The sequence below is a fragment of the Crocuta crocuta genome, unplaced genomic scaffold, assembly GCF_008692635.1.
Source record: "Crocuta crocuta isolate KB4526 unplaced genomic scaffold, BGI_CrCroc_1.0 scaffold258, whole genome shotgun sequence".
In the NCBI taxonomy this organism is placed as follows: domain Eukaryota; kingdom Metazoa; phylum Chordata; class Mammalia; order Carnivora; family Hyaenidae; genus Crocuta; species Crocuta crocuta.
In genome coordinates this window covers 1,474,166-1,482,034 of record NW_027532842.1, presented here as the reverse complement: position 1 = coordinate 1,482,034, position 7,869 = coordinate 1,474,166, and the positions used below count along the sequence as shown (strand labels likewise).

The window sequence follows — 7,869 nt, the reverse complement described above, 5'->3', positions numbered from 1 at the left end:
GCCCGCTTGTTGCCATCTCGGCCAATCGGAGGCGGCGGCGCGCCTGCATCCCCCGGTGCTCTGACACCCGGAGCGCCGGGCCGGGGCCAGCGCCAGCGGAGCGGAGCGGACGCCGAGCTCGAGCCCTGTGTTCTTCTTCCAGAAATGAGACCTCGGAGAGGCACTTCAGGCTCCGTTACTTTTGCTGTTCCTGTAACTTACACTCACCCTTTCCCAGGAAGCCTGAACCGGCCTGGGCCCCTTGGCGGTAAGACAAGCCCACCTGGCTGGTCACAGCGGCTTACTTCCAGAGTTACCCTTCCGGAGATGGCAAAAACTTTAGAACCGAACCCCACAGTGCTCACCTAACATTGTCTCTCTTTGCTGCAAAAAACCCGCCCAAGAGCCACAGCCTATAAAGATCCAGTAATCTGTCACATGGGAGACGTGAACGGGTCAGAGATTAATCCTGCCAGCCTCCTAACTTTGTAAGAAAACAAAAACGATAGCACAGTGTTCATGGCCTTTGAATCCTTTCCACATCTTCTAAACGCAACCCCTTCAGAAAGGTTTTGATGAACACCCTGAAATGGGCTAACGTTGGTAGCGCACTTTGAACAGCGGGTGGTGTCCTCCTAATAAGCAGCTCTGTGTGTGTTGTCTTAAAACGAATTTCAGTTTCAGCTGTGCGGTGGTGAAATGATCCACTGCGGTTGCATTATGAGGTCTCCTGTGCTGGAGCTTTTCCTGAACCCCACACAGCCTCCTTCACTTGCTGAGGACGCTATCAAAGGATGTCCCCTTCCCACAGAAGGAAGCCTGGTGTGATTCCAGGACCACCCTCTTTACCTTTGCACCAGATCTGGCTTTGAATCTGAATTCTACCATTTCATTTGCTGTGTGGTCCTCTGTGAGCTATCCACCTGTTTGGAGCATCTAAACCTTGTGTTTAGATGTCTCTCTCTCTCTCTCTCTCTCTTTTTAACCTTACATTCTTATCAGAAGTCTATCCCTTAGTGTTTGAAATACAACTGTGGGATTTTTTTTTAAGACTCTTGGCAGTAAAATAGAATTTAGAAGGCTGCAGAAGTGCCCTGCCTGAACAACACAGAGAGAGAACATAGGGTTAAGATGTGTACATTCTGGGNATGTGTACCTACTGAAAGCAAGTGTTCCAGGCCCTGATGGGTGTGTGGGGAGAACTTAGCCAAGGGGATTTTTAGCACTGTGCTCAGTTTAGCAATCCAGGCCAGCCGGCTTTGTCATCAGGAGGACAAGAAGAGACCCTCCATGACAAGCCCCAGAAGCAAGCAACTTCCTGGCAAAAAAGGATTCAGTGTGAACCAGGGAAAAAATAATTGTGCTCAAGGTCTCAGCAAAAAGGGGAAGAGCTTAAAAAAAAAAAAAAAAAAGAACTGGCTGAATGCTTTAAGTAAAGCTAAATTTCAGGCAGGTTAGGATTCACAGAGCAGGTCCAGAGGGACCATGAGTGATAGGCAACCTTGATTAGAATCAGGGGGCAAATAAGCCATAATTTCAGAGACCATTAAAGAAAGGAGATGCTAGAATTTAGGCCCTGGAAAGCATCTTAGAAAGTTAAGCTTGACAGGGGCGCCTGGGTGGCTTAGTCGGTTAAGCGTCTGACTTTCGCTTAGGTCATGATCTCGCGGTTCATGGGTTCGAGCCCTGCGTCGGGGCTCTGTGCTGACTGCCAGCTCAGAGCCTGGAGCCTGTTTCGGAGTCTGTGTCTCCCTCTCTCTCTGACCCTCTCCTGCTCACGCTGTCTCTCTCTCTCTCCTAGAAATAAATAAAAATATTTAAAAAAAGAAAGTTAAGCTTGACAGACCAGGTCACAGCCTTCACACCAGCAGGCAGCATGGGGATATAGAAAGTGCAGAGTCAGACAGATGGGGTTTTCAAATCTACCTCTACTTCCTGCTAGCTGCTGGCCTGGGGAAATTGTGTTTGTCCTCTCTCGGCCTCAGTTTCCCCAACTTCAAAATAAGGATTTGACTACCTTCTGGATAGGCATAAGTTCATGGTGAGGGTGAAAAATATGTATACAGTAAAGCTGGGGGGGATATATGTGTAAAGGTAGAATAGAAAAGAGGCCCCAGAAATAGATCCACAAAATAGTCAACTGATCTTTGACAAAGGAGCAAAAGCAATCCAATGGAGACAGGATTCTTCAGTGAATGTTCCAATGTGCTAGAACAACTGGACAGCTACATGCCAAAAAAAAAAAAAAAAAAAAAAAAGAATCTAGACACAGACCTTACACCTTTTGCAAAAATTAACTCAAAATAATCATAGACCTAAGTGTAAAGTGCAAAATGATAAAACTGCTAGAACATAACAGAGGAGAAAATCTAAGTGATCCTTAGGTTCAGTGATGACTTTTTAGACACAATGCCAAAAGCACAATCCACCAAAGAAAAAATTGGTAGGTTGGACTTCATTAAAATTAAAACCCTCTGCTCTGTAAAAGACCCTGTTAAGAAAATGAAAAGACAAGCCATGGACTGGGATAAAGTCTTCGCAAAACACATACCTGATAAAGTACTGGTTCCCCAAAAATACAAAGAACCTTTAAGACTCAACAATGAGAAAACAACCCAACTTAAAAATGGGCAAAAGATCTGAACAGACACCTCACTGAAGAAGATATACAGATGGCAAATAAGCACGTGAAAAGATATTTAACATTATATGTTGTTAGGGAACTGCAAATTAAAACAACAATGAGATACCACTGCACACACATTGACTAGAGAAAACCCCAAATGCCAAACCACCAAATGCTGGCAAGGGACAACAGGAATTCCCACTCACTCCTGCTGGGAGTGCAAAATGGTGCAGCTACTTTGGAAGACACTTGGGCAATCTCTCGCAAAACTCAACATAGCCCTATCATACAGGCCAGTAATTGCATTCCTTGGTATATACCCAAGGGAGTTGTGTCTACACAAAAACCTACTCGTAAATGTTTATAGCAGCTTTATTCATAATTGCTAAAACTTGGAAGCAACCAAGATGTCCTTCAATAAGTGACTGGATAAATAAACTGTGGTACATCCAGTCAATGGAATACTACTTCTTGATAAAAAGAAATGGACTGGCAAGGCATAAAAAGACAAGGAGGAACGTTAAATGTATACTGCTAAGTAAAAGAAACCAGTTTGAAAAAGCAACACGTTGTATGATTCCAACGTCTGGAAATAGCAAAATTCTGGTGACAATAAGATCATTAGTCACTGAGGGCTTGCAGAGGGAAGAGGGAAGAGGGATGAATAGGTGAAGCACAGCATATTTTTAGGGCATCTTACTTACTTACAATAAAGTAAGCTAGAGAAAATATAATGAAGAAAATCATAAGGAAGAGAAAATACATTTTATGCGTACTATAAAAAATCCATTATACGTGGAGCTGCACTATTCAAACCTGTGTTGTTGAAGGATCAACTGTATATTATATTACATTAACACGTAATATATTAAGTATATATGTGCACTTATGTCTGTAAAACATCTATTATAGGTCTACATATAGAAAGTATTCATTTAATACTTATTCTTAAGCAGATCCAGAAACAGAGCTCCCTCATTTTCTAGTGTTTCAAGACTGTGTAATGACTAGATAAGCCTGCAGGCTCTGGAGTCAGAGAACATGGCTTCACATCGTGGCTCTGCAACTGCTAAGCTGCATATACTGAGGCGAATTAATTCATCTCCTCCCAGTTTCGCAATTCTCATTTCTAAAATAAGGATTGTGGTTCTGGTCATGAATAAATGATGATATTCACATGAAGCATTTAGCACCATAGCTGGCACCTAACAAATGCCCAGAAAACACAATGATTAACTTCAACAACTAGACTGATTTGAGGGGTCAGGCAAAATGCTAAATTGGAGCACTTCCTCTTCTATAATAAAGGACTATTCTTAAAACCAGACACTTCGCAGGAAAAGGCTGTCAGTTGGCCGTGCAAGGACTGAGGGGTAAACTGTCACCATCCTGGCTCCCTGGGGTCCAGGTGGGGAGGGAAAGGACATAGTTATGACTGCATTCTTCAGAGGACCTCTACTGTTACCTGGCCAGCTCCTTTCTGTTCTTCTGGAACCAGCTTTTCTGGAAGGTTCTGCCCTTGTGCCTCCCAACCTCCCCTGCTGTTGTGTCTCCAACAGGAACTACCATCTCACACAGCTCCGTCTCTGTCAGCAGAGAAATGCTGTTGGAACGCCCCTGATCCAAGCCAATCAATTACTCCCTGGCTACAGTGAGGACCCACAGCGTGGGGATAGATGACATGAATTGAGATCACCATCCCAAGCACTTGAGGAATTGGAAGAGAAGTCTGTTTCCTCCCTGTCAGCAGAGCTAAACAGGTGTCAGTCAGGTGCACAGTGGACACAGCGGCTGTGTAAAGTCTGAGATGATGAAGTGGACACAAAGAAGTCTAAGGTGAGGGATGAAGTGGGGTGCTAATAGTGCCCACATCCCCATTCCAGTGCTCACTGGGGCTGCCCTCTGGGTAAGAGCCAGAGAAATGCTCCTTTTTGCCAAAGCCATTTGTGTTGGGTCTCTGTCACTTATATCCAAAAGATTCCCAATTAATACAGCTTTTCTGTCCTAGGGGCTTCCTATCCCAGACCAGATGGGAAGAATTAGAAACATCTTAGCAAAATACTGCCTGTCCAGAAGAGATGGTGACATGCCTGCCGCCCATTAGCACTGGAAAGTTCAGCCTTTGGGCTTAGACGATCTGACTACTGGTTAACTGGTAGAGAATGGAATGAGAACTCAGCCAAGTTTTCAGGAGACCTTTGAAACCAGCTATACGCACGCACCACTGTGTCATGGTCAAAAGTGCTTCTTCTTGACTGCACAACCAGCATGGCTCCCCTCGAGCTGAAGCATTGTCTTTTGCACAATGCACATCTTTGTAAGAATATGCAGCAGTAAGAAATGGTGAGGGGTGCCTTCAACGGCTTATGCCCATGTATATTTATCACATGACAATAGCAAAAGAAAAAAGTTCATAAATGTCCAAATATAAAGAATTGGTCAAATACATTCAGTTCCATTCATAAAATGAAGTAGAATATTAAGCTGCCATTAAGTATCATGTTTTCAAATAGCAGTTAATGGTGTGGGAAGTACTCAGATCATGAGAATGGGATAGAACGTGCTTGTCTGGGAAATTGTATATATATACACATACGCATATCTTCACATATGTAAACATGCTATACATACATATTATATATAATCAAGCTGGAAACATAAAAACATGATCCTTAGAAGGAATTTTAATTCTTACTTCAATATTCCACATTGAAAATTTACAACAAACTCAACAGATGTTATTAAAAATCAGAATCGTAGTCCAAACATAAGACAAAATTCTGCCTCCAGGCCCATCTTCGCCCACAAATCTGGACGGTCAAAGAACATGCACGCCTTCATCCTCAACTCTCACTGACCTCCGTGGTGTGTCTAGAAACCAGCACAGGCCTGCCATTCGACTAGTGACAAAAGCTTTGCAGGCATTTAGTGCCAGGGGACCAGAAGGCCAGAGCATGAGATCTGAGACACTGAAGACTCCCTATCTCCTAAAATAAAAATACTGAAATAAGTATGAGGAAGCCTAACCACTTCCATGTTTTCACCCTACTGCCATGATTCCCTTCAATGTTGTTGGTTTTTTTTAACATCACATTTTTTCAAATGACAACCTTTCGGAGCTTAACTAGAGCCCTAGGCTTGGGATGGCTTTGCCAGGCCAGCCCTCCAGTACTGACGTAAGCTCTAATCTGAGCCCTGGCGGAGGTCACCACTGAGAGAGGAATCTTCCTCACTCACGCTCCCAGTTTAAATTTGCTTCAAATGTGGAGGCCAAGGGTATGTATTTCCTATTGGGCATCCATAGTGTTTGGAAGTTTTTTGTGCTCCATGAAAAAGTTTTTAACTAATTTTCCATACTTTCAATACTAGATATCCTTAGACATCTAAATTTGGGAAACACACGAGGGCATTCTGGATTACACAATGTGTTATGGACAAATTGTGCCCCTCCCTAAAATTCTTGGGTTGAAACCCTAACCTACAAAGCCTCAGAATTTGGATTGTGACTGTATTTGGAGATAGGCCTTTAAAGAGGCGATTCAATTAAACGAGGTCCTAATTCAAAGTGACTGGTATCTGTGGAGCGCCTGGGTGGCTTAGTCGGTTAAGCGTCCGACTTTCGCTTAGGTCATGATCTCGTGGTTCGTGGGTTCGAGCCCCGCGTCGGGCTCTGTGCTGACTGCCAGCTCAGAGCCTGGAGCCTGTTTCAGTCTGTGACTCCCTCTCTCTCTGACCCTCCCCTGCTCACGCTGTCTCTCTCTCTCCTAGAAATAAATAAAACATTTAAAAAAAACAAAAACAAAGTGACTGGTATCTGTATAAGAAAAGGAGATTAGGGAATACAGAGAGATACCAAGGAAGTATAAGCCCAGAGGAGGGGCCATTTAAGGACACGGTGAGAAGACGGTCATCTACAAGCTTCAAAAGAAACTAAACTTGGACCAAGTCACCTGCCAGCCAAAGATGACTACCCTCGAGAGAGTTAAGCAAAGAGTAGAGTGAGCCCCAGCGTGGCCGAGGAAGACCATCGGAGGCACCGACTACTGTTGAGGGGAGCCTAAGGCCCAAGATGGAAAACCATGAACCAGGTGATAGTGTCGAGGAAAACTTAATTTTCTATATCATAACCAGAAAAATTAACCAACTCCCAGAAGCAGGAAAAGGAATCTACTTGAACATGGAAGAACACAGATGGGACAGAACACTGCTTTCTGTGGTCAAATAGCAAATCGTCTTTTTGATGCATCTTAAATGTGACACAGGCTCCTGGAGCTGCTGGCTTACCAATGGCAGTGACCCTGTTTCTGACTGAGCACACATCTTGAGAAGGTTTTGTAAGTCTACCTTTGAATACAGGGGTTTTGAATTGTGAAGTTGTACCACGACACAGGGTGACTAGCTGGTCTTGTTTTGGGTGGTCTGTACTCCATTTTCTTGGCTATACTTGTGAATGGAGGCCTAGCGGCCAGGTATGGGTCAGCCCTTCTACCAGAGAAAGGAGGCAACTTACTGGATTAGAATTTCTAAGCCTGTCTTTAGAAAGATGATAGTTCCCATTTTGCTCCAGACTTTGTTTGCAGCATACCCTGGATAATGTAAGTGAATTATAAAGCCTCTTCAGTTACTTGAACCTGGCCTAGAAATTCAGTGACTGTTAAATACATGTGTACACAAAAATAAGATCGTAATGTATGGAAAAAATAAAAAAAGAAGAAAGGGGGCACATGGGTGGCTCAGTCTGTTGAGTGTCCGACTTTAGCTCAGGTTATGATCCTGCAGTCTGTGAGTTCGAGTCCCATGTCACACTCTGTGCTGACAGCTCAGAGCCTGGAACCTGCTTTGGACTGGATTCTGTGTCTCCCTTTCTCACTGCCCCTCCCCCACTCACACTCTCTCTCTCTCTCTCTTTCTCAAAAAAAATAGATAAATAAATCAGCATAAAAAAGAAAGAAAGAAGAAAAAGAAAGCCAAACCCACTAGCTCCTCGATCATAGACTCCCAGGCTCCAGAACTGTGAGAGAATAAATCTCTGCTGTTTAAGCCACCCAGTCCATAGTATTTTTTATGGAAACCCTAGCAAATTAATATATAGTGGAAATTATATTTTTTAAGTTTATTTTTTAAGTTTATTTGTTTATTTTGGGAGAGAATGAGAAAGAAAGAGAGAGAGAGAGTGAGTGAGAATGACAGGAGAGGGGCAGAAAAGAGAAGGAGAGAGGGAGAATCCTAAGCAGGCTCCACACTGTCAGCGAAAGCCCGATGTG

The 7,869-nt window shown here is 43.6% G+C and overlaps 1 pseudogene; it reads left to right on the top strand.

Annotated features, from left to right (window-relative positions):
• Positions 1-6,674: 6,674 nt before the first annotated feature.
• LOC144216122 (transmembrane protein 126A pseudogene) lies at positions 6,675-7,256 on the top strand (annotated as a pseudogene).
• The last annotated feature ends 613 nt before the right edge of the window (positions 7,257-7,869 follow it).